Consider the following 26670-nt stretch of genomic DNA (forward strand, 5'->3'; position numbering starts at 1 on the left):
AAAAGGTCTTTCACTGGATAACACTGGATGCACTCCAACTTGGGTTAAATAATGACAGTCTTGTAAATAGGTCTTCCAGGGGGCCACAGACAGATCAGATAAAGAAAATTCTCTGGAAATAAAGCTTGGAAAAAGCGACAATCCTAAGCTGCCTGCTCTGATGATGGCTACCAGGTTTCTGATGTTCATTGTGATTGCGAGCTGTTGATTTTCAAGCTATTTAGAAGTAGACTAGTGTAGGGTAGAAATAGAGCACATTAAAATGCTACAAAGCTCACTATTCTTATTGAGAATCCCCTGTCTTCTTGAATAAATGCTACCTGGATTACTGCAACCTTTTGATTTATTTCCAGAGTTCCAAAAAAAGGTTTATTCTGACACTCTTTTTCAGTTTTCTTGCTTTCATGGAGGGAAGAATTCTCATAGTCCTTATTCCACCATTTTTACTGATGTTACCCTATTACAGGCTTTTAAATATGTTTTAAAATGCAAAGATAGGCAATGACTAATTTTGTTTTCAGCTGTCCCTGCTTCTCTCTCTCTCTCTGTGTGTTTGTCTCTCTCTCTTTCTCTCTCTCTCACTCTCTCACACAAACACACAGTAGTAGTAGTAAGATAGCATTTACTGAGAGCTATGTGCCAAGCACCATTTTGACAATTTTATATGTATTATCTCAGTAAATTTTCAGAATAATCCTATTACAGAGGTACCATCATTACCCCAGTTTATAAATAATGAAAATGTGGCATAGAGAGTTTAAGTAATTTGCTCAAAATCAGTCATAATTAAGTGATAAAGAATGGATTTGAACCTAGAGTGTCTGGCTCTAGAATCAAGGGTTGTGAGACAATGTAGAAGCAGGAACCAGAATAAAAATATCTTAGTTAATGTTTCAAAAACATCAACCCACTATATAGGCTTTTGTTGTATAAAACTTTAAGATTATTGTATGTATAAGAAGCATTCATATAAGGCATTTATTGATCATCATAATGTAAAATAGTTTTAATATTTTTCATAAAGGCAAATCATTACATATACAACTAAGTATCCTTGAATTTTCCATTTTATTAGAATTTTCATATAAACAATTTAACAAATTGAAAACAAAATTCTTTACCAGGTAATAATTTTTGCCTTTTGTTTGAGAAAATATGACCACTATACCTTTGAGATCCCTTCCAACGTGAAATCATTTAGTTTGTTCACTTTCAATTCAACAAAAATCTCACAGCATTTACTTTATGCCATGCACTGAGGACAGGATGATGAACAAAGCAGATTCTGCCATCATGAGGCTCATAGCAGAGGGAAGATAGTCATGAAATAATAGTGGGTGTGATTAGTGTGATGAAAGAGGAAGCACAGAGAGGTATGGGATCATACTATGAAAGACTGGGGATGTAGCTTACTGGTGGAACACTTGCCTGGCATGAGTGAGACCCTGGTTTCAATCCCTGGCACTGCAAAAATATTAAAAAATAAGACCTAAAGGACAGGATAGGATGATAGGAAGTATAGGCAGAGGAAACAAACTCAGGAATGATAGAGGTCCAGAAGAATGTGATTTACTCAAGAACTAAGAACAGCTTAGGGTGGCCAGAAAACAGAAATTGACTAGGGAGAGAAAAGGACCCAACTAGGGAAGCTTGTTTGTTCAGAACCATTTCTTTAGATGGGTAAAAGTCCCCCCAAAAAACAACACACTATTTTTGTATGTAAATTTTCTTATAGTACATCAGTAAGAGGTTGGCCAGTGGTAACATGTGTGGCAGGATTCTGCTTTGGTGCTATAGTTTTTAATTTAGAATTGCTTGCCTTCTTCAATAGCTCAAAAATCTCTTTAAAGGTGGTGCTAGGACAGAGGGATAAAAGGTTCATGAGAAAATTGGTAAAAGCAAGTTACAATACAAAACTTGAAAGAGAAAAAGGAAGTCAAGAACAAACCATGCCTAGCGGCAAGATTACAACTGAAGTTATTCCAAGGTTCTCTCTACCCAGACCGTCTTCTCTGGTCAGGTATTTTATAACAACATTCATCATTTTCATGACAACCCTTTGAGGTATTACATTTCCTTCTTTAATATGAACAAATGAAGGCTCAAAAAATATAAATGACTTGCCGGGGATTTAGCTCAGTGGTTCCACCACCTGCCTCGCAAGCGCAAAGACCTAAGTTTGATCCCCGGTACCAAAAAAAAAAAAAAAAGTAAATGTCTTTATCCACTCCACAAGTACTTACAGACTGTCTACTGTGTGCTGATTCATCAGTGAATCCTAGTTCATGGAACTTACATTAGAGCAAAAACTTGCTCCAGCTCACACAGCTGATAAATTAGAAACAAAATTTTCCTAACTCAGAAAACCAGACTCTCTCCTTCATTGCACCAGACTGAACAAGAAAGGGCTATTTTTTTTTTTCTTAAATCGATACAAAAGACTCATAACACTAATTGACTCAACTAGTTGAGTCAACTAAGCTTTCCATTTTTTTTTTTCTAATCATGACAACAAGTACAGTATCTTGATTCTTGCTGTTGTTAAAATTGGAAGAGACATCTAGCGAGGGGCTGAGTAACCTCCTTCATTAGACAGTTAGGACCATTGAGATCCAGGTAGACTGGAAAAAAATGAATAATTGCCAGCCACAAGTTGCTCTGGCTTGCGTCTCCTCGGCTCCACTTTCCATTCTCTTCCTCTCTTCTCTCTTCTCTCCTTTTCTATTTGGGGCCCTTAGAAAGTGCACTCCCTGTGTCTTTTAGGGACATTGAGGATTCCCTGGAGCCCTGCTCTTCATTCAGATATGTTTGTGATGGAGTCCTACTGGCAGATCTTTGACTACAGTCTAAAGGGGACAAGGCAATGGTATTTATCTTTCCTAGTATCTTAGAATTCCTCTCACTTCCTGTGTGCTGCCATCCCAACACTCTGAGTTAGGGAAAAATAAAATGCTTTCACATACTACATATCCAAAGATCAAATCAGAGACTCCCACAGAATTCTCTTCTAGGTTGTTTGTTTGTGGATACTGATTCTTTGAGAGATCCAAAAGGGAAGAAAGAGGGAGGAGAAAAAGAGGATAGGACTGTCTTGTAGCTCGTCCTTTTGAAATGTTTTCTGGTATTGCTGCTAAGGTAGGGGAAAGTAACGGGAAGGAGGAAAAAAATGTATTTTTGGTTTGTTTCTTTGTTCTTTTTCACTTTCTCAAAAGTATAGCTTCAACGTGATACATTTATAATATATTTCATTCATGGGATGTCTCTGTCCATATTTAAGCTGGACTTCTTTGTAGGTCTTTTATTTATTTTTTTTTTTTTGAGACAGGGTCTCTCTATGTCATTGAGGCTGGCCTTGAACTCACTATGTAGCCCAGGATTGCCTCAAACTCATGACATTCCTCCTACTTTAGCCTCCCTTGATTGCTGGGATTATAGGCATGTGCCACCATGCCTGGCTATCATAGGTCTTTTTAATACCCTTGCTTTTAAATTCTCTGAAGTCTAAGACTATCTATATATTTGTATTATTCTTTCATTACTTATGAAATTTACAGTAACCTACTTTGCCAGAAAGAAGGAATATTTTTCTAAGGAGATATTCTCAAAATGCAGACATTCTCATGTGGTATCCAGCAAGCCTGGTGGGACACAGCCTCTGTCTGCCCTGTACTATGTATTCTGTCTTCATTTCAGCTCACATAACATTCTCACTCTCCCTTTGTGACCTTACTAAGGAGACCCCTATCTGGTGAAATTCATCCAGTATGCAGTCTGATATGAACAAGTAGTATAACTGGAGCATATGAAATTAATGATCACAGCTAAGAGAACACCAGCTTCAAAACTGTAAAGCACACAATTTCAGATTTGATTGCTCATAACCTTGTGATTATCAAATGACACAGAATTCACTTTCTCTCTTGGTGGATGTTGAAAAGAATTCAGCATTTCATTGGAACTTTAGCATCAAAACAAATTTTACACATACAATTCTACATCCCATGTAATTCTGGAGAGTTGTTTTACTTTTGGAGATTTTATTCATGAAGTATCATGAATTAATCATGATAGTCCTCTGAGTTCTAGCTTCACCTTGAAATATGGCACAAACTGCCTCTGCTGTCACCCTTCTATGTTCACTGCCACTACTTCTCCGGATATGCTCTTGTCTTACCTGGATTTCCCCAGTAGCCTCTCAATGTGTCCTTCTTGTTTCCACCTCTCCAATCCACTCAGCATGCCACAACCAGAGCTGAAACATCCGTTCTTTGTGTCATTCCCTTGTCTTAACAGTCTTCACTGCTTCCCATTTGAACATAAAAAATGTGAAATCTATAAGGCCCTGCGGACCCAGGCCTCTCCCTGTTTCTCCAGCCCACATCTCCCTTGCTAACTGAATTCCAATACACTGTCCCTTATTTCTCTTGAAACTACAAGTTGTTTCCTGAGAGATTTTGTACATTCCATCCTCTCAATCTGCAATGCTTTTCCCTCATGTTTTGCCTGATTAACCCCTACTCATTTATGAGTTCTCAGATTAGATATCAGTTCTTTTTTGTTTTGTTTTGTTTTGGGGTACCAGGGATTGAACTCAGGATCTTGCACTTGTGAGGCAGGTGCAGTGCCACTGAGCTAAATCTCTGGCCCTAGATATCAGTTCTTTAGAGGCCTCCTCACTCACCCTGATCTGAATTATATCTTCTGTTATCTCTCCCAACACTCACTTTCCAAAGTTGTGCCCTCATCTGTGTGCTCACCTGTCTCTTCTGCTATAATCCATCACTACATATACAGAGACATTGGTGCCTTGGTTCCCTCTATTCCAGTACCCGCAGAAATACTGTGCACAATGGTATGTGCATGACAGAGAATTGGTCAATGAGCAGCAGAGGAATATTTGTGGAAGAAAGGTATCACAATGCCCAAAATATTCCTCAGCCTGCCTGGAGAAGCCCTCTCACAGACAGCCAGGAAACTTCCAGAGAATCTAATACAACCCCTCTTAAACATACTGCATTCCATATTAAGATATTTTAGGGACACAGCAGTTTACTTGTCTCTGTTCTACTCCCAAAGAATCAACTCTTCAGAGACTCTTAATTGATTTGGCACCAACAGTCCAGCTTCTCGCTTCCCCTCCTCCCACTTATACAGTTTACTCTGACATAAAGGGAATGAGAGATCTTTTTTAAAAAAACTATCCCCTTGGGAGGGGGAAAGGGAAAAAGGGAAAAGGGGAAAAAAGACAGAATAGAAGGAATAATGGAAACAAAGCTTTTGCAAATAAGGAGGGGAAGAGGGGTTAAAGGAAGGGATTGAGGAAAAAAGAAGAATCAAGATATATCATGTACAGGTACAAATTTGTTATCATCATGTATATCTAAAATGTACCAATAAAATTAATAGAAATACTGTCCCCTTAATTTGATGATCTAAGGTCCTTTGTTCTCCTTTCTTTCCAAGTCTCATGACTATAAGCCACACAAGTCCAGCCTTGTCTCTCAAAGCCATTTCAGACAAGCTCCTGTGCACTGCTCTGTTCATCAGATGTGTTTTGGCCCAAAGCTCTGTTTCCACACTTGCTCTTGACTCTCCACTGCCTCCTAGTATCTTAACACTAGCTCCTGATATCACCTTCACCTTCTGGTCTTGGCCTCCTGTCAGTGTTTGGGCTCAGTGACTAAAGGAACCACCCAGTATGGCCTCTTCCTCTCCTAAAGGCAGATCTCTCGTTCATCCCTTAGCTCTCCTCACTCAGCAATTTGGGAAAACTCACCCTGGCACCAGGCCTCTGCCCAACACTCAGCCCACGTTTAGTCAAGACTACTCACAACAGAGGAGGTCAGAGAGGTCTGGCCTTTGCCACCTCTCACAACCCATTTCCCTCTTATCTTAGCTATTTTTCTCTCACTGCTGAGACAAAATACCTGATACTCAAAGTTAAGGGGAGAAAGATTTATTTAGCTCACAGTTTGTAGAGGTTTCAATCCATAATCAGCTGGCTCCAAGTCAGGGTGGCATGGCAGACAGGCAGAGGTAGCAAAAGAAACAAAGGGCAACCACAGCTCTTTCTGTCCCTTATATAGTATCCAGACTACTTAGGGTGAGTAGCACTCACACCCTTAATCCTAGTGCCCTTGAGCCTAGCATTGCACCATGAATCAATTCCAGTGTCACAGAGTCTAGATGCAGCCACCTCTGAAAAAGCCCCACCTATGACCACATGAGGCTTTGGAGGAACATCCAGACACAAGTCATAACACCTCTGGTCATCCATGAGGATTCTCTTTGGCTTCGAATTTCTTTGTGTCCTCAGTTCTGAACATCCCCCACACATACACACATATCCCATCTAACCACACACTAAACCTGGTAACTAAGTCTAATCTCTCAGACTTACTAAGGCCTTGTCACTTCTCCTACTATGCACAACTTTTTCAGATTCAGTACATGAGATTCTCTAGAAAGTTGGAAAAAGAATTCCTCCAGGCTTAGATCCCATTACTGCCAGTAGCCATGGGGTCTTAAATAAGTAACTTAAAATCTTCATCTCATTTTCTTTTAAATCTATGAAATGAGAATTATATCCCACTATATTTGGGTACTAGCACAGATGTTCTACATTGTAGGCATTCAAAAAATGTGCAAAAAAGAGCATACAGAAACAATGTGTTCACCACCTGTAGGGACACAATGATCTGGCCATAACAGAGAAATGAAAGTCTTATCTTTCTGAATATAATTCCTGTAGATGAAACTGTAAAAGCATCAGGGTAAGAAGAGATGTATGGGGATGGACGCTTGTGCTTAAGACCTTAAAGAATGAGCAAAATATAATAACAGGCTGAGAAAAAGGAGCTTCCCAAGAGAGCCAACATGAGTAAAAGTCTGAGTACAGAATAGCCATGGGAGCTTGGAGAGGCAGAGCTCTCTCAGAAGGGATCATGAATAGAAATGGCAGAAAAGTAGCCAGAAGAGATAGAGAATGGTTAGCTCAGGGAAGATAAGTCCAAAATCAAACCAACACTGCCCCGACTTCATGCCAATCTCCACTGCTTTGGGTTTCATCTTCTCTGTAAATGAATATCTTGAGATGCATCATCTCTAAGCATTTGTTTATTTGTAACTCATTTAACCCAGCCCAAGGAGTGACATAGCCCATACCTCGCCCAAGTAACTAATTAATGTTTATAGACTCCAAAGGCCAAATAATAAGGCTCTGAGAATGTTGCTGAGGATCCTGAAAATGCCCTGGCTTAGCCTTGGATGTGGTGACAGAAGCAGGGACTTCCCAGTTTGCTCCCTGACCTTACATTGCTCTGCATCTTCCTCAAACATTTGTTGACATCACACAGAGATAATTGTGAAATATTTCCATGAATCCATATCTGCAAAAGTTCTTGAAATCTTGGGTCTTGTATAAAGTGGCTGGCTTAAAAAAAGAAAAACTGGACTCAAGGTAAACTTTTATTCATGCTTATTTATTGACTTCTTTGGACTTAAGCATCCCTGTCTAGGTTATAACATTAATAATACTAACTGCAAATAAGTAAAATAACACAAATCATAATACTGATTGGGTGCTGGGTGGTAGACATTTTATCTATATCATTATATGTTTCCCTCACAACAGTCCTATGAGGTACGTACTATTTTAATCTTGATGTGGCATAGCGTTAAGTAATTTGCCCAAAGTCATATAGTGTTATGGTTTGGATATAAAATGTTCCCTAAAACTCATGTGCTAAAGGTTTGGTTGCCAGCTCATGGGTTTTTTTGGGAAGAGACTATATCATGAGGGCTTTAACTTTGTCAAGTTCATTGATGAGATCATAATTTGATGGCATTATCAGGAAGTTATGGAAACAGAATGTGGGGCCTAGTTGAAGGAAGTAGAAGATGGGACCATGACCTTAGGGAATATATTTGGTCCCTGGATCCTTTCTCTCTATCTTTCTCTTTCTCTGCTTCCTAGCTGCCATGAAGTGAGCAGCTTTCCTACACCAAGCCATTCAACCATGAGGTTTCTGCCTGGCCATATGCCTAAAAGCAATAGAACCAGCTAACTATGGGCTGAAACCTCTGGAGCCATGAGCCAAAATAAGCTTTTCCTTCTCTAAGTTGATTTTGTCATGTGTTTTGTCACAGCAATAGAAAGATAAACCACACAGCTAGCAGTAATAAAGTTGGAATTAAACCAGACAATCTGCGTCCAAAGCCCAGGCTTTCAACTTACTGGCCATACTATGTAATAAAGGTCAGGATCTTTTTTTTATAGCTATAAAAATCGAGTACTGAAATAACGAAGAAAATTTGCTTCAGGGCACTGAACAAATGAATCAGTGGCAAAGTCAGAACATTCTGGACTCCTGACCTTTCTTGGCTCAATTCTCTATCCACCAACTGCGCCCCCCCCCCCCCCGCTTTTTTTCCTTTGTGGCGCTAGGATTGAACTCAGGGCCTTTATACTAAGCTACAACCCTGGCTCTTTTTATTTTTTATTTTCAGACTGGGTCTTGCTAAGTCGCTGTTGCCTAGGCCAGGCTCGAACTTCTGCGCCTCCTGCCTCAGTCTCCCAGGGTGTTGAGATTACAGGCACTAACAAGCATTTTTTTAATGCTTCCCAAGACTAGGCACATGAGCAAGAAGAAACAAAAATTCATTCTTTTCAACTTTCTCCTTGAAATCAAACTTCCTTTTGAATAAATGTTCAAGATTCCTAAGAAAAAGGTCAATGCCAGCCTTCTGGCACTCTCCAGACTAGAGTGAACTTCACATGATCCAAATTCTAGGAAAAAAAGGACAAGTCCTTCCTCTTCCCTAGGAAGTCAGGGATCACAAGCATCAGCGGGTGAGACTGTAGGCCTCCTGGGTTTTTTCAGTCCCTAAGGTTATAGCACACAAAGATTTTTTTATTTCATTTTTTATTTTTATTCTTTTTATTTAATTTATTTTGTATTAAATTCTTTTATTGGTACATTGTAGGTATACAACACAATTACATTCCTCATTGGGAATTGTACCTTTACATAATGCATCTTGGTTCTTATTTTTTCCCCATTCCTAGCCCTCCCTTCACGCCCTCCACCCTTCCCTATTTACAAAGACTTTATTTCCATTTTTGCCATTTCTCATCATTTTTCCTTTCACTTCTTTCCTTTCCCCTGCCCCTCCCACTACCCCTACTCCTTTGGACCTTTTCTTCCTATTTTACATTATCGATTATTCATTCTAATCATTGGTACATTTTAGGTATACAACATAATGACATTCATCATTGAAAATTTGCACCTTTACATAATCTCTCTTGGTTCTTATTTTTTCACCCTTGCCCAGCCCTCCCTTCAACCTCTCCAGTCCTCCCTATTTACAAAGATTTTGTTCCTATTTTTCCATTTTCTCATATTAATCCCATTCCCTTCTATCCTTTCCCCTACCCCTCCCACTTCCTTCCCTTTTGCCCTTTTTCTTCCTATTTCACATTACCTATTATACATTTAGTCCTTATTTACACTTTCAGTTTCTCACAACAGAGAAACTATTTGGTATTTACACATGTGTGTCCTATTTATTTCACTTAAGAGTATTGCCTCAATGTGCATCCACTTAGCTATAAATGTCTCTAATTTCTCATTTTTTATGGCTGATTAGTACTCCATTTTATTAAAAAACACATTTTCTTTATCCAGTCTCCAGTTGATGGGCATTTGGGCTGTTTCCAACTTTTAGCTATTACAAATTGCGCTGCTATGAACATGGGCACACATATATCATTGTGGTATGATTCTTTTAATTCTTTGGGGAAGATCCCCAGCAGTGGAATAGCGGGGTCAAATGGGATTTCCAGTCCTAGTTCTTTGAGGTATCTCCATACTGATTTCCACAGTGCTTGCACCAGTCTACACTCCCACCAGCAGTGGAGCAGGGTTCCTCTTTCCCCACAGCACCACCAGCATTGGTTATTGTTTGATTTCATGAGAGCAGCCATTCTTTCTGGAGTGAAGTGGAATCTCAGCATTGTTTTCATTTGCATCTCTCCAATGATCAGTGATGTTGAGCATTTTTTCATGTATTTATTTGATATTTCTACTTCTTTGTGTGAGAAATGTCTGTTCATTTCAGATGCCCATTTTTGGATTGGGTCTTTAAATTTGGGAGGTCTGATCTTTTTAAGTTCTTTATAGATTCGAGATAGTAGACCTTTGTCTGAGGAAGAGCAGGTGAAGATTTTTTCCCACATTGTGAGTTGTCTCTTCACACTGCTGGTGGTTTCTCTTGCTGTGCAGAAGCTTTTTAATGAGAAGAGATCCCATTTGTTGATTGTTTGTGCTAGTTCACGGGCAACTGAGCTTTTGTTCATAAAATCTTTTCCTACACCGATGTCTTCAAGGGTTCTACCTAACCTCTGTTCCAACTGGTTCAGAGTTTCTATTTTAATATTTAGATCTTTAATCCATTTTGATTTTAGTTTAGTGCATGGTGAGAGATACAGGTCTAGTTTTAATCTTTGGCAAGTTGAAGCCCAATTTTTCCAGCACTATTTATTAAAGAGTCTATCTTTCCTCCAGTGAGGCTGTTTGGCTCCTTTGTCAAAGATGAAATGGCTGAGTGTGTCTGGTGTTGTTTCTGCATCTTCTAATCTGTTCCACTTGTCCTCAGGTGGTCTGTTTCTTTGCCAGTACCATGCTATTTTTATCACAGTAGCTTTGTAGTATAGTTGCAGGTTGGGGATTGTGATACCCCCTGCCATATCTCTGGTACCTAGAATTGCTTTTGCTATTCTGGGTCTCTTCTTGTTCCAAATGAATGTTTGGATTGTTTTCTCAAGGTCCATGAAGCGTGCTGCTGGGATCTCAATTGGAATTGCATTAAATCTATATAGCAGTTTTGGAAGTATGGCCATTTTCACTATATTAATCCTTCTTACCCAGGAGCAGGGGATGTCTGTCCATTTTCTGATATCATCTTCAATCTCTCTTTTCAGAATGCCATAGTTTTCAGAGAAAAGGTCTTTGATTTCTTTCATTAGGATGATTCCTAGGTATTTCAGTTTTTTGGATGCTATTGTGAAAGGAAGTATTTGCCCTATTTCTCTCTCAGTGAGTCTGTCATTGGTGTAGAGGAATGTTATTGATTTTTGTGTGCTAACCTTGTAACCAGTTACTTGACTGAATTTGGTTATTAAGGCTAGAAGACTTTTGGTGGAGTTCTTGGGGTCTTCTATATACAGTATCATGTCATCTGCAAATAATGACAATTTGACTTCTTCATTTCCTATCTTTATTCCTTTTATTTCTTTCTCTTGTCTAATTGCCATGGCTAGTGTTTCCAGAACTATATTGTACAAGAGTGGTGTTAGTGGACATCTTTGTCTTGTTCCTGATTTTAGTGTGAAGGATTTCAGTTTGTGACCATTTAGTATGATATTGGCTGTTGGTTTTTCATAGATGGCTTCTATCAGTTTGAGGTAGAGACCATCTATTCCAATTTTTTGTAGGGTCTTTTTCATAAATGCATGTTGGATTTTGTCAAATGCTTTTTCTGCATCTATGGAGATAATCATATGGTTTTTGTCCTTGGCTCTATTGATATAGTATATTACATTGATTGATTTTCATATATTGAACCATCCCGGCATCCCTGGGATGAATCCCACTTGATCAGGGTGTATGATCTTCTTGATGATCTTCTGCATTCTGTTTGCCATTATCTTATTAAGGATTTTTGCATCTATGTTCATTAGTGAGATTGGCCTATAGTTCTCTTTTTTGGTTGGTTCTTTCTCTGCTTTGGGGATCAAGGTGATGCTTGCTTCCAGAAATGAATTTGGGAGTATTGCTTCCCTTTCAATTTCATTGAAGAGTTTCAACAGTAGTGGCAGCAGTTCCTCTCTAAATGTCTTGTAGAATTCAGCAGTGAAGCCGTCAGGGCCCGGGCTTTTCTTAGTTGATAAGTTTTTAATTACATTTTCAATTTCATTGGTTGATATTCGGTTGTTCAGAATTTTTAGGTCTTCTTCATTCAACTTTGGTAATTCATATGTATCTAGGAATCTGTCCATTTCTTCTGTGTTGTCCATCTTATTGGTGTATAGGTTCTGGAAGTAGGTATTGATGATCCTCTGGATTTCTGCTGGGTCTGTTGTAATTTCACCCTTTTCATTCCTAATTGCATGGATTTGGGCCTTTTCTTTCCTTTTTCTGACAAGGTTGGCTAAAGGTTTGTCAATTTTGTTGATTCTTTCGAAGAACGAACTCTTGGCTTCATTGATTTGTTGTATCATTCTCTTAGTCTCCATTGCATTGATTTCTCCTCTGATCTTTATAATTTCCTCCCTTGTATGAGCTTTGGGGTTGTCCTGCTCTTCTTTTTCTAGAAGCTTGAGGTTCAGCATCAGGTTGTTTAATTGGGCTTCTTTTGTTTTCCTAATATGCGTATTCACTGCTTGAGTTTCCCTCGTAAGACTGCTTTCATTGTGTCCCATAGATTCCGATATGTTGTATTGTCAGTGTCATTTAATTGAAGGAACTGTCTGATTTCTTCTTTAATTTCGTCTGTGACCCATTGGTTATTCAGAAATGTGTTGTTCAATTTCCACATGTTTATGAAATTTTTTGAGTTTCTTTTGCTATGGATCTCCAATTTCATTGCACTATGGTCTGATAATATACAGGGGATAACTGCAATTTCTTTGCACTTACTTAAACGTGTTCTATGTGTGAGTATGTGGTCTATTTTGGAGAATGACCCATGTGCAGCTGAGAAGAATGTGTATTCTGATTTTGTGGGGTGGAAGACTCTGTAAACATGTTAAGTCCATTTGTTCAAGAGTTTGATTGAGTTCTAGCATTTCATTACTTATTTTTAGTCTAGTTGATCTATCTATTTGTGACAATGGGGTGTTGAGGTCCCCCACTACAATTGTATTAGTGCATATATGACTTTTCATGTCCATTAGTATTTGTTTTATATAGTTGGTTGCACTAGTGTTTGGTGCATAGATATTTATGATTGTCATCTCTTCCTCTTGGATTCTTCCCTTTACAAGGATGTAATGACCTTCTTCATCTCTCTTAATCAGTGTTGGTTTGAAATCTACTTCATCTGCCAAGAGGATAGCTACTCCTGCTTTATTTTGGGTTCCTGTCACATGGAGTATTGTTTTCCACCCTTTAACTTTCAGTCTATGAGTTTTCTTTTGAATTAAGTGTGTTTCTTGGATGCAGCATATTGTTGGATTTTGCCTCTTGACCCATTCTGCCAGTCTATTTCTTTTGATTGGTGAATTGAGACCATAAAGTTGATGGTTATAACTGAAACGTATTGATTTGTCATTGCCATGACTTTTTCTTTTTGTTGCGTTCTCCCCCTTTACAGTTAATTTCTTGTCATGCCAGATGGGTTCATTCTGCTTTGCTTCCTGGGGTTGTGATCCTCAATGTCTGTTCCTAGGATGTTGTGTAAAATTCTTTGGAGGGGTGATTTGGTATTCACAAAGTTCCTAAGGTGCTCTTTGTCATGAAAGTATCTTATTTCTCCATCCATTTTGAAAGATAGTTTTGCAGGGTACATCAATCTGGGTTGGAGGCTGTTTTCTTTTAGGGCTTGGAATATGTCACTCCAAGCTCTTCTTGCCTTGATGGTTTGTGTTGAGAAGTCTGCTGTGATTCTGATGGGCTTTCCTTTGTATGTGATTTGTTTCTTTTCTCTGACTGCTTGGAGAACTTTGTTCTTTTGTTGTGTTTCTGGAATCTTAACAATTATATGCCTATGTGTAGATTGTTTTTGATCAAGGTTATTTGGAGTCCTATATGCCTCACTTATCTGTATGTCAAGCTCTTTTCCCCTGCTTGGGAAGTTTTCTGCCATTATTTCTGTGAAGAGATTTTTTATGTCATCTGCACTCTCTCCTGTTTCTTCATTGAGCCCAATCAGTCTTATGTTATTCTTCTTTGCAACATCTAGCAGCTGCTGGATTGATTTCTCATGTTCCCTTTTAATTTTGAAGTAATTTTTCTTTTCCTGGTCACTAATTGCAATCTTATCTTCTATATCTGCAATTCTGTCCTCACATTGGCTCATTCTGCTGTGTAGACTTTCAATGGAGTTTTTCATGTCCTGGAAATCTATTTGCATCTGTTTTATGGATTCCATTTGTTTCTTATTTTGGGATTCCATCATGTTCCTCAGCTCCTCTCTAGATTTATTAATCATGTCTTGCACTAGGGGCACAATTTCTCCTGTTATCTGAGAAATTATTTCTGATTTCATTTTTTCCAGATCCCCTTTTGTTGCCAGTTCAGTGGGTCCAGGTGGTTGAGTATCAGAGTGTTCCATCTCATTTCCCTTTGGGGTTGCTATAGGTGATCTGGAAGTCTGGTTTTGAGACTTATTTATGTGTTTTCTCATTTCGACTGGGGCAGGGGGCTGTTAGCGTCTGCACGGATTACCTCCTCTGAGGTGGGTGAGGTGGGACAGGGGCCGGGAGCAGCGGTAGGGATGGTGGCCCAAAAGCCCTTTCCTGTGGGCTGGGAGCAGCCGGAGGGATGGTGGCCGGGAAACCCCTTCCTCTGGACCAGGAGCAGTGGGATGGTGGCTCAGAAGCCCCTTCCTGTGGGCCGGGAATAGTGGGACTCAGTACCTTGGTCTGGTGGTCTGGTGCCCTCTGCGTCTTTGTATTGTAGAATCAGGTGGCTGCCTGTCTGCAGCGGGGTGATTCGGTGTCTTCTGCGTGACTCAGGACCTCGGTAGGGTGTGCACAGACCTGCCTGTCTGCAGCGGGCTGATTCGGCGTGTTTTCAGTGCGACTGGGGACCTAGGTATGGTGTGGGCAGACCTGCCTGTCTGCAGCGAGGTGATTCGGCGTCTTCCGCTAGACTCAGGACCTCGGTAGGGCATGCACAGACTTGCCTGTCTGCAGCGGGCTGATTTGGCGTGTGTTCAGCGCGACTGGGGACCTCGGTGAGGTGTGGGCCCACAAAGATTTTTAAAAATTTTTTTACTTCAAATGCTTGAAGCTCCTTGGATTATATTTTAATCCCAAGGAAGTTCTTTAATCTGTCTCATTCTTCCTCCATACACAGAGGACAAATAGGGTTTGGTAAACAAAATTGAGCTCTCTCTGGGGGAGCTGCCTAGACAACTGGTAACATTCTCACTGGCTTTCTATTACATATTAGAAATACTTATTTGTTGCTTCTGTATGTTGCAATTCTGTACTTATCTACTTTCTGATTTAAGGGCTTGTTGATGCCTTAGACTTTGACACAGTTAATTATGACACCGTTTTAGAAAAGAAAAACCGAGCTGGGCTTGATTCTTCTCCAGAAACAGCAGCAGCTGCAGAATTGCAAAGATCATGCTAGGGTAGTCTCAGTCCTAAGAGGTAATGGTCCTGAAACAGGCTCTGGGGAAGTCCCTGTGTACTGGAGCTATACTCAGAAATGACACACTGCAGAACAAGAAAATAAAGCAGCTGCTCTGCTGCCTTAGTGCTGGCTGGCTGCACTAGAGGCAGCCAAGATTGAAGTAATAATAGAAATTTCATGCGGCCTGCTGTATCTATCCAGTATACTCAAAAAGTTTTCCTATAGCAGCCAACCAGAAGTCCTGCTGAGAGCCAAAGCCAACAACTGGAAACAAAGTTGCCAAACCCTTATTTCCCACTCTGTGTAGTGTTATTTCGTGTTTTTCATTTTCCTCTTGGCATTTTGAACTTAGATATCAGCTCTGGTTGATATAAAAGCATGAAGCTTTCCTGCTGTTACAAGTTCAAAGATAATGTCATGGAAGGCAGTGACCATCTGTAGGGGGTATGCTGTGAAATGCAGCTTTTTCCATGTATACATAAATAAAGAGTTTTCAGGAGCATGAAATAATCCCTTTCAATTTAGTTTCCAGTCTATGTACAATCTGGTCTAGCATCCCTACATTGAGCATGTGTACTCATGTTATTCATTTGCTCTGTGCTTGGCACTGCAAAGGGACAGGCCAAATTTTGGTTGATGTCCCTTTCAGCAAGGAACAACGGTGTGGTAATTCATTAAGTGGAATACCATGTCTTTAGGAAGACTATACATCTATGAAAAGTTGGCTAATGGGGAGCCCTTCCTTTTAAAAACTAAGATGTATCTTTCACTGAAGCATAGCTTCCCTCAAATAATTTTTCTAATAAAAGTATCTGTTCAAAGAAATATATCACCAGAGTGGACAGTTCTGATATAAGCATGAATTTGATCATAAATATTTCACATTATCTGACTTTCCAATAATTTGGATGATGTAGAATGTCAGTCATATAGGAAGTACACAAAAAATATTGAAGTGGATGACTTCATCTGTGTTAAGCCAAGCATCTTATTATAGATATAATTAATAATGGCATGAATTGAATGAATAAAACAGAGAAGCAGCCACAAATACCTGCACTATAAGCATAGCTCATTCCTAAAAGAAAAGATCACCCCTAATTTGAAGAGGTCTCTAGGCTCACTTTTCATAGCTCATCATACACACACAGTGTTTGACCACTCTTTTCTTTAATCAGCCCTTGCAACATCCCAATGAGATAAGTAGATAAGGATTATTAAGTAGCGTCATGTGGCAGGACAGACATGCAGAAACTAAGGCACTCACCTGAGGTCACTCGGAAGCCAATTGGGGAACTGGGATCAGAACCCACGAGCTTCATCTTTCTGTGCAACCACGTGGTGAAACTCACTGTGTGCTCCTCGCCCCATCTTTCCTAGTCACTGCTAGGCACCCCAGCCAAGCTTCCCATTCCCTCAGAAAGAAAAGGCTTCAAAAGTCATTAAATTTCAGTTTATTTTTGAAGTGCCCTTTTCAGTAGGTAGATTAATGATAATTTGAGAAGGAGCTTCATCTTCAAGAAAAATAAATGATTAAAAGGGTAATTGTGATGGGCTTTTTCCAGAATAAGAGGATCTGAAACATTTCTGTTCAATAAACATGGAATAAAGTTCAATCTCAGTTCGTAGGCTTATCTCTGAATTTCATTTTTTAAAGTACCTCAGTCATACACTCCCACTCCACTTGATCAAAAGCCTCTCCTGCTTCAAGAGACAGAGCAACAATCAGCTCCCTTGTTCATTTAGCCAAGTCAGTGTTCTTAATCAGCAGAAAAAACACCGGGAGCCAAAAGGATGGTTTTTAATAAAAATTGGTTTGGTGATGCTCCAGGATGGTGGCAGCATCCTCAGCACAGAAAAATATGAGTCAACTCTTCAAACATGCAAACAGGACTGAGAACTGTATTTCTTCCAGCTTCAAGCACTCTCTTATGAACTTAGTCCCACTTCACATTCCCCCTCAGCATCCCACATTTCCACCCTTGGAGGGAACAGTTTCAGTGCCCTTTCTCCCTCCTAAAAATATGTAACTTGAACTTTTCTGTCTCCTCTCTTCCCTCTCAATGATTTGGTTGTGAAATTATTAGGTGGGACAGAGGGAAGAAGCCTCTGGACCTACTAGGGGAAGCCATCGCAATCCAGAGCTAGACATTGGAGTCCCAGTAGGGCAGCAAGGGAGTCCACACAGGAAGCCTGCTCAGCGTGGGCCAGCAGAGTCGGAGCAGTGTGGGGCAGTGGCCCTGGAGTGGCAGAATCCAAGTGGGGTTAGGGGGCATTCCCATGGAAGGGTGCCAGGTGTAAACCATCAGTCAATGCAAAGTGGGAGGATCTCCTCCTTTGGGTAACAGGAAAGAAGTGCAATAGGAGACTGGTTACATGGAGGAGATTAAGAAAATAAGTAATTTATTAAGGACAAAGAGAAGAAGCATTCTCACTGTTGGAGAAGTGAGTTGAAAATAATGAAACAGAGAGACCTAAAATGAACCCTGTAGTTGTTGGACTAAGTGGAGGCATCCAAGTAAACTCACAGTTTTCAATATATTTATATAGATACAGAAATAAAAGTATGTGTACATATTATTTACCATACATACATATTATGGAAGGTAAAATAATAGTTATTTTATAACCAAAGTTATATGCATTTTAATCCCTAAAACCTGTGAATATGTTACCTTACATAGTAAAAGGGATTTTGCAAGAGTTGTTAAATTAAGGACCTGGAGATTGGAAAATTATCCTAGATTATCCAGATGACCCAAATCTAATCAATCACAAAGGCCCTTATAAGAGGAAGGCAAGAAGGACACAGTCAGAGAAAAAGATGTGCCAACAGAAGCAGAGTTGAAAGAGAAAGACGGACAAATAAAGAAAGGAATATTGATTTGAGGATGCTATTGTGCTACTGGCTCTAAAAATGAAGGATGGGGACTGTATTAGTCTTTTTTTTTTTTGCTACGGTAAAATACCTGAAGCAGCTACTTAATCAAAGAAGAGGAAGGAAGAGGAGGAGGAGGAGGAGGAGGAGGAGGAGGAGGAGGAGGAGGAGGAGGAGGAGGAGGGGAAGAAGTTGTTTGTTTAACCCTCAGTTCTGCAAGTACAGGGTCCAGGAGTCTCATCTGGTGATAGCTTTTTTGCTAGTGGGTTAAAGAGCAACAATTAAAGGCCACCTGTTATTTCAAACTGGATCTTTTTGCTTTTAAAGAATGTGGTAAAATGTAAATGGGATCTGAGTGTTACATGGTAGTAATGCATCAATGTTAATTTCCTAATTTTGATGGTTATATTGTGGTACTATAGGCAAATAAAATATTAAGGGATTATGGGACATCAGAGTGGCAAATTATTCTCATGGTTCTGGAAAAAAAATTCTACATACAACCTTTTTTGTAAATTGGAGATCATTTCAAAAGCTTTTAAATGCATATCATTTGGTCCCAAATACTTTTCATATAACTAAGTCTTCTCCCTTGTACTGTTGCTTTAGTTCTCCTGGTAGAAAGATGCTTTTCATTTTCCTCCGGAGTCAGAGCATCTTCAGGCCAGGCATTGGAGGATGACCTGAGCCTGGAGTGTGCAGTGCAGGAGGAGTTATCAGAGCTCTGACTGAATCGCAGGTGCTGTGGAATGGTAAAGAGAGATGCGAAAAACAGAATGTTTTTGCTTCACTTTTTTTTCTAATATCTGATTAAAATGCCCAAGTCCACTGTGAAGTGTTAAGAAATATTGAATGTCATCTATTAGCATTTTTGTTTTATGCTCAGTTTAATTTCTCCCGGGTTCTCTGTTAGAAAAGAGCAGAACAAGGTTTGTGAAATTCTCAGCCTGAAAGGATAAGGTTCTAAATCCCAGCCCCTCTTTTCTTTAGCCTTTCTCAGCAGATCAATCCCATTTCACTTGTGAATTTGTACTTATACAAGCCTAAGTGCTATTTTTGGGTTCCAAATCAATATGGTAGGGTGAAAAATATATTTTGAAGTAGAAATTAGACTAGTCAATATCCAAGAGATCCAAAAAACTTATGTCACCCATTTAAATATAAAATTGCCCTGTCAAAAAAGCTATAATGTGAGGAAAAGAAGGAAATAAAATGTGGATTCAATATTTGAAATTAGAAAATTATTGTTTATTGTGTTAGGTGAAAAACTTATGTTTAGCTACACAGTAGAATGTATTTAATTTTTGGACATGTGTGCAGAAATATTGCAGTATAAAATATTGCAACATCTGTAATTTTCTTTAAAGGGATTCAGAAAATACATTATACATATATATTTCAAAATCTGCTAAGATAGATAAATCTTAATGGTTGCTTAACTTAGGTGTTAGATATATGTATTAGTCAGCTTTCCATTACTATATCAAATACCTGAGATAATCAACTCATAGAAATGGAAGATTTATTGTTTTGGCTAATGATTTTGGAGGCTCCATTCCATGATTTATTAGCCCTGTTGCTTTGGGCCTGTGGCAAGGCAGCATATCTTTGTGTGGGTGAGTGATGGAAAAAAAACTGCTCACCTCATGTTCAAGAAAAAAAAAAAATAGAGGAAGAGGCTAGATTCCACTATCTGCCTCGGGATCACCCCAGTGACCTAAGGACCTCCCATGTGGTCCTATCTCTTAAAGTTTCCACCACCTCTCAAGGACACTACCCAGGGAACCAAGACCTTAACATATGTGTCTTTAGGGAACATTCAACAGTCGAACCAGAGCAGTATGTGATTGTTCGTTAATTTGATTTTGTGGGCTTCTAGAACCTTTTTGTTAGTTTAGCTTTTGTATTTTGATACCCATCCTCTCATAAGCTTGACTCAAAAAGACTTCTAGGGAATTGAGGAGTGCATCCACACCATATGCAATACAGTATAAATTTAGCTACTGAAGATAACCAGGTTCTTTGGGGATGATGAAATCATTGTGCACTTACTTTTAATACTTGATATTTAAGTATCCTATAGAGATATTCCCAGTACCATCAGGATAGCTAACGTGCATCCTCTTATTTCTGGAGGAAGGTGGGAGCTAGATGAGATTGCTTTCCACCAGACCTCCCCAAGACATCAGCTCCTTCCACGGAGGCCTTTGTTCTTCCTCCTACATGCCATGTTCAGACAGAAAAACACACACAATCACACAAAGGTCACACTTTTCATTCAAGGCCCGCTTTAGTTGTCACTTGCTGGCTCCTCTAGGTACAGTTAATTGCTTGGTTCTCTGGACTCCCAAAGCATTTCTGTGTCCTTATAACAATAATTACCACTTTGGTAATTTACACATTTGCCTCCCCATAGGATCTGAGCACTTCAAAAGGAGAAGCCACCTATTATTTATCTTATACCGTGACTAACACATAGCAAGTGGTCAATAAAAGCTTGTGAGTGAAAGAATGAACAAGGTAATGAATAAATACCTTTGAGTTGGGGTCTAGGCAAAGCCTAATGACTTGCAAAATAATAGGAGCTGTCAGCATTTCCAATACCTCCTTTCAGATCCTGGTACTTAATCTTCAGATTCTGATGCAGTCCTACATCAGTTTACAACATCAGAATCATGGAATGAATTAAGTTCATGAATAGAGGTACCTCTGCATTTAATGCCCCCATGGAGGCATTAAACAGCAGCTACAGCACATAAGATTAAAATAAAAGAACATTAGAGGTATTTAAAGCTTAAGGCTTTTTTTTCCCTAACAAATTTTACTTTTTTTCACAGCTTGAAAATTAGAGCTCTAATAGCCATGCAGAATATCCATCAAACACTTCTAAGGGATAATGAAAGTCACAAAATATTCACAGGGCACATATGGATACTTCAGACAGTTGGGGGTGGTGACCAGGAAAAAATGCTAAACTCAGAAAAATCCATCTGGCAAGGGAAGCATTTTTTAAAATCAAATGTCAGCCAACATTTATGCCAGGCTCTAGTCTAAAGGCATAAAGACATTTAGACCTTACAGCACCCTTACATAACATGGAGCCTAGTATTACTATTATTACTCCCATTTTATAGAAGTGAAGGCTAAGAAATGGGGCAGTGAGCTCACTCACCTAGGAAACACTCTGTGCCATACATCACTTTAGACATTAAGATTCTTTGTTATGGACAGACCTGCAAGTCTCAGCAAGTATTAGCTGCATACTGTGAGCTACCTAGTCAACTCATTCAAAGTCTGGAGCCCAGTGGAGTAAATGGTCTCACCACACTTACATGGATTATTCCCAGCACAGCTGGGTCAGCACTCAGTGCCCTGGCTGCCAAGCCTGTATGCCTTCTTCTATGACCCAGTACCCCTTCTCTCATCTTCCCACAGTGCAGTATCTGGTGAATCACATCCTGCTTATCATGAGACATCTTGAAGCCACTGTAGGGTACTGAGTGGAATTCCACAGTCTTTCTTAGTGATCTGGGTACTGACCTCATCCAGACAATTTGTTTAATACATTCAGGCAAAGTTAACACATTGGAGTTACATGAAAGCTAAAAAAGAAAAGAAAAGAAAAAAACAGAAGAAATATTTAGGGCTGTTTCCCCACTCATTAAGGTTCACTTCTTTCACAAATTCAGACAAAATGGAAGTCTCTGCTGGAAATGTGTGTTACTGAATGTCAAATTTTAGAGATGGAACTGATTGATATAGGAAATTATAGGACTTCCAAATGATATGGGGAAATATTATAACTCCCAACCTGGTAGATGTCCAACATACTGAGTTCCTGTTCTCCAAAATTGAAGAATGAATTCTAAGGAACAATAGAGGTTAAGAGTAGGAAATATTTATTGAGGGGAAAGATACAGCTCCTGAGAGACAGGAGGGGACCCAAAAGTGAGTTGTGCAGGACGCCACTTCTCAGGGAAAGTTTTAAAGTGCACCACCACATGAGTACAACTTGGGTTACAGCTATGATTAACCAGTAAGATTATAAATATAGTCGCTTAGTAACATTGATCCAATGGGGAAGCAAGTCACATAGCAAGTATACATGGAAGGAATAAAGAACTTTTCAGGAAGAGATGAGTCCAAGGGGCTTGGTCACCCACCAGTGACTGATGTCTATCTAGGCTTTATTAGACCAGGTGTTAACACTTATCTTAGGCCTGGTCATTTCCTCTTTATCTTGAAGCCTGGCCTCCACCAGATGTGCCTCTGGCCGCAGTGGTAATGTGTTTTTACTTTTGTCCTCATTCTCTCCAAGGCCTAGCCCTGTCTGATTGGCTATAATATTTCTGCATAGATTAGCTGTCTATAATAGAAGCTCTGGCCACTCTTGCCTAAAAGAAACAAACTCCACTTTGTGCTTCTCCATGGGCTCAGACCTTTAATTAAAGGCACATGATTAAACATTTTTTCTAAGTTGACTTAAAAAGAGAACCACGGGGGAGACCACGGATAAACTGAAACGGTTTTCTTTTTAAACTCTTGATTTCTTGGGTTTATTTTCAAAGTCAATTATCATTCAAGTGGATGTTACAAGATTTTAGATTTTCCAGATTTAGCATTACATTTGAAATTAAGTAGAACATAAGCATGGATTCCAGATTGTCAAAACTGCAACACTGGATGCCTAAAAATTTGCAGTTTTATTCTTTGCTCTCCCCTATTTCAGACAACAGACAGGCAGGGTACTAACATGTTTCAGAGCTCTGTTTAACAAAGAAAACAATAATTTGTGCTGTGAACTCCTGTGTGAAACAAACAACCTTCTGTCTTCCTTCCTCTCCTAGAAGGGTGGATGTGACCTCCTCCCACCCTCAACAGCTTCCTGTCACACTCTTTGGGGAGAAGAGGTTTTCCAGGATGCACCTTTCAAACATCTTGAAAAACCCAGACTTCTCCTTTCAAGTTTGGTGGGCTATTTAAATAAGACATGTAAAATTTGAATTCATTTAAACCAAAAAATTTCCATCAAGTGAAATCCACATTCTCTGCTTTCTCCTTCAGAACCTGTTTGCTCTCCTGTCGGAGAGGTCTGCCAGGATTTTATCTCAGCCTGGTTGTCAAACAAGACAATCCAACCAGATTACCACAGGTGCAGGAAAGGATGTTTCTAATAGTTTCTACTATCATAATAAATGAAATACAGTTCAAGACATGAAAGATGAGATCATCAAGTAATATAAAATATAAAGTTGTGCAAGATTAAACAGATATTTTCAATGCTTCAATTTCATTTCATTAGCTTCTTTCTGAGAAGTAACTAGTTTTAAAACCTAATACAAGGGTTTTACTACACAGGAGAAAAGAACAGATAGCCACAGTAAATATTTATTGAGCACGACTGAATGCCAGGTAACATGCCAAAAGTTGGAGATATTATAACAAACAAGTCTGATGTGGCCCCTGACACAGTGGAGTGTACTGTCCAGGGACAAGGCAGACAAAAACATGCAAAATGATGAATAACACTACTTTAGAAAGTCCTTCATTCTGTGGAAGAAAACAAGGGGCTGGAAAAAGAGAACAGGTGTGACAGTCAAGAAAGGGCTCTTTTGGGAGGGACAGCCAGATTGTCCTATAGTGCAATCATCTGGAGGAACAGTGAAGAGAAAACATTATAGGCAAGAGAAACTTCAAAAACTTCTAAAAGGGACAAAGAAAATGAAGAAAACCAGTTTGACTTAGGTGCAGTGTGCAAGGAGGATTGTGGTACAAGATGAGTTAAATAGCTTTTAGGGTTGTGTTAGGGTTCACAAGAACCCTTTCTTAGTCAGAACATCTACTAGCTACTTTAGTACCATGTAAACTGTAGTAAAGAAAAGCAACTTCAGTTCACAACGCATGAAACAGCACTGAGAAAGACCTCTGAAGCAGAGGTTTTCTCTTCTGTTTAGTTTGGTTGACTCCTTATTCTTTGGGGGGAAGAGACAGCTGGCAATGTAAAGCTTCTCTTAGCTTTCAGTGGAAAGAACTTAAGAAAATCTTACTTTATATTCTCCATAAAAATGAGAATCCATATTCCTTTCCATAGGTATAAAGTATTACCCTATTCTTGGTCACAGTATCTAGAATGTTCTCATTTTGGGTAGTTTTATCTAGATTCAGCTGGAGGCCTAGATGAACTTGGTTCTGATGATTAGAAATCTTGTGATATTCTGAAAAGTCTCCTGTGTCATTTTACACTGGGTTTGGAGAGGTTGTTTGACAAGCCCTGAGCCTGTGACAGTCCCAGGGCAGAACTGGGGGAATAGGGTGAGCAGAAGCTGGAACATGACCTTTTCCTCCTTTCTCTTTACTTTGACAAAGAACCACTTTTTTTTTTTTTTTTTTTTTTTTGGTACCGGGGATCGAACTCAGGTCTTTGCGCTTGCGCAGCAGGCCGGGGAAACCACCGAGGTAAATCCCCAGCCCAAGAACGGCTTTTTGATGGTCTCTCATTAATCAAAATTATTGCACATTAAAATTTAAAAAAACACAACAAGAAAGCTTCCAGCAAAAAGGCCTATGTAGCATATCAAAAAGCCATTTCTTTCCCAAAAGGAAAAAGCAAATGCATACCGACTCCTCTCCTTTCTCTCTGACCAGTAAGGATAGAATTGAATTGATAGAGCAAAAGTTTCTGATTTTATGAAACAATACTGTTTATAATATGGTGATCCATGCCAGCCAAATCAAGGAATATAATCAGTCCAGAATATAGGATCTGATACACAGGTAGGCCCTCAAATGATGGTGGTTACTCTGTTGGTCATATTGCTAATCTGGCTGGATTGTCATGTACTATGACAACCAGGCTGAGATAAAATCCTGGCAGACCTCTCCGACAGGAGAGCAAACAGGTTCTGAAGGAGAAAGCAGAGAATGTGGATTTCACTTGATGGAAATTTTTTGGTTTAAATGAATTCAAATTTTACATGTCTTATTTAAACAGCCCACCAAACTTGAAAGGAGAAGTCTGGGTTTTTCAAGATGTTTGAAAGGTGCATCCTGGAAAACCTCTTCTCCCCAAAGAGTGTGACAGGAAGCTGTTGAGGGTGGGAGGAGGTCACATCCACCCTTCTAGGAGAGGAAGGAAGACAGAAGGTTGTTTGTTTCACACAGGAGTTCACAGCACAAATTATTGTTTTCTTTGTTAAACAGAGCTCTGAAACATGCTAGTACCCTGCCTGTCTGTTGTCTGAAATAGGGGAGAGCAAAGAATAAAACTGCAAATTTTTAGGCATCCAGTGTTGCAGTTTTGACAATCTGGAATCCATGCTTATGTTCTACTTAATTTCAAATGTAATGCTAAATCTGGAAAATCTAAAATCTTGTAACATCCACTTGAATGATAATTGACTTTGAAAATAAACCCAAGAAATCAAGAGTTTAAAAAGAAAACCGTTTCAGTTTATCCATGGTCTCCCCCGTGGTTCTCTTTTTAAGTCAACTTAGAAAAAATGTTTAATCATGTGCCTTTAATTAAAGGTCTGAGCCCATGGAGAAGCACAAAGTGGAGTTTGTTTCTTTTAGGCAAGAGTGGCCAGTGGTTCTGTCTCTAAAATTTGACATTCAGTAACACACATTTCCAGCAGAGACTTCCATTTTGTCTGTAGTTGTGAAAGAAGTGAACCTTGATGAGTAGGGAGACAGCCCTAAACAGTTCTTCTTTTTCTTTTTCTTCTCTGTTACTACTCTCATCTCATGAAATCTTTTAATGACAAAGCATTTAAAATATATTGGACAATAGAAAGAATAGTACAATGAACACCCATCTCCAATAAATCAGAACATTCTTTTATGTAACACAACACCATTATTACCCCTAACAAAATTTCAATCATTTCTATTATTATCTAATATCCAACTTTTGCCCAAATTTCTTTTATATCTGGTGTGTTAAAACTAGGAGCTGACCATCAACACACATTGCATTTGGGTGTTATGGATCTGGAGTTTCTTTTCATGTAACATACCCTTTTCACTCTCTTCCTTCTTTACATGACTGATTTGTAAGATTTTCCTGCTTTTAGATTGTGTTTTGCATGTTCCTTAATTCTCTGTATTTCCTATGAACTAAAATGTAGATATAAAAGGCCTGACTAGATGTAGATTAAACATTCTGGCAGCAATACTTCACAGAAAAAGGCTTGAACTTCATATTGGCTCATATCAAGAGAAACATAATTTAGTCTAGAGTCTCATTATTAGTGATACTGAAATTGGTCACTGGGTTTACATGGTGGCCCCCAAATTTTACCATTGTTCTGTTTCCCCCATGTGATTAGCAACTCACTTGAGGAGGTGATCATTTGGCATCGTGTAAATATGCAATGGACTTTTTCCTCCCATATTTTAGAAGGAATCCTAAAGGCTATGTCAGTG

The sequence above is a fragment of the Heterocephalus glaber genome, unplaced genomic scaffold (assembly GCF_053883595.1).
Source record: "Heterocephalus glaber isolate CG9 unplaced genomic scaffold, H.glaber_assembly_v1.0 deba00001523, whole genome shotgun sequence".
In the NCBI taxonomy this organism is placed as follows: Eukaryota; Metazoa; Chordata; class Mammalia; order Rodentia; family Bathyergidae; genus Heterocephalus; species Heterocephalus glaber.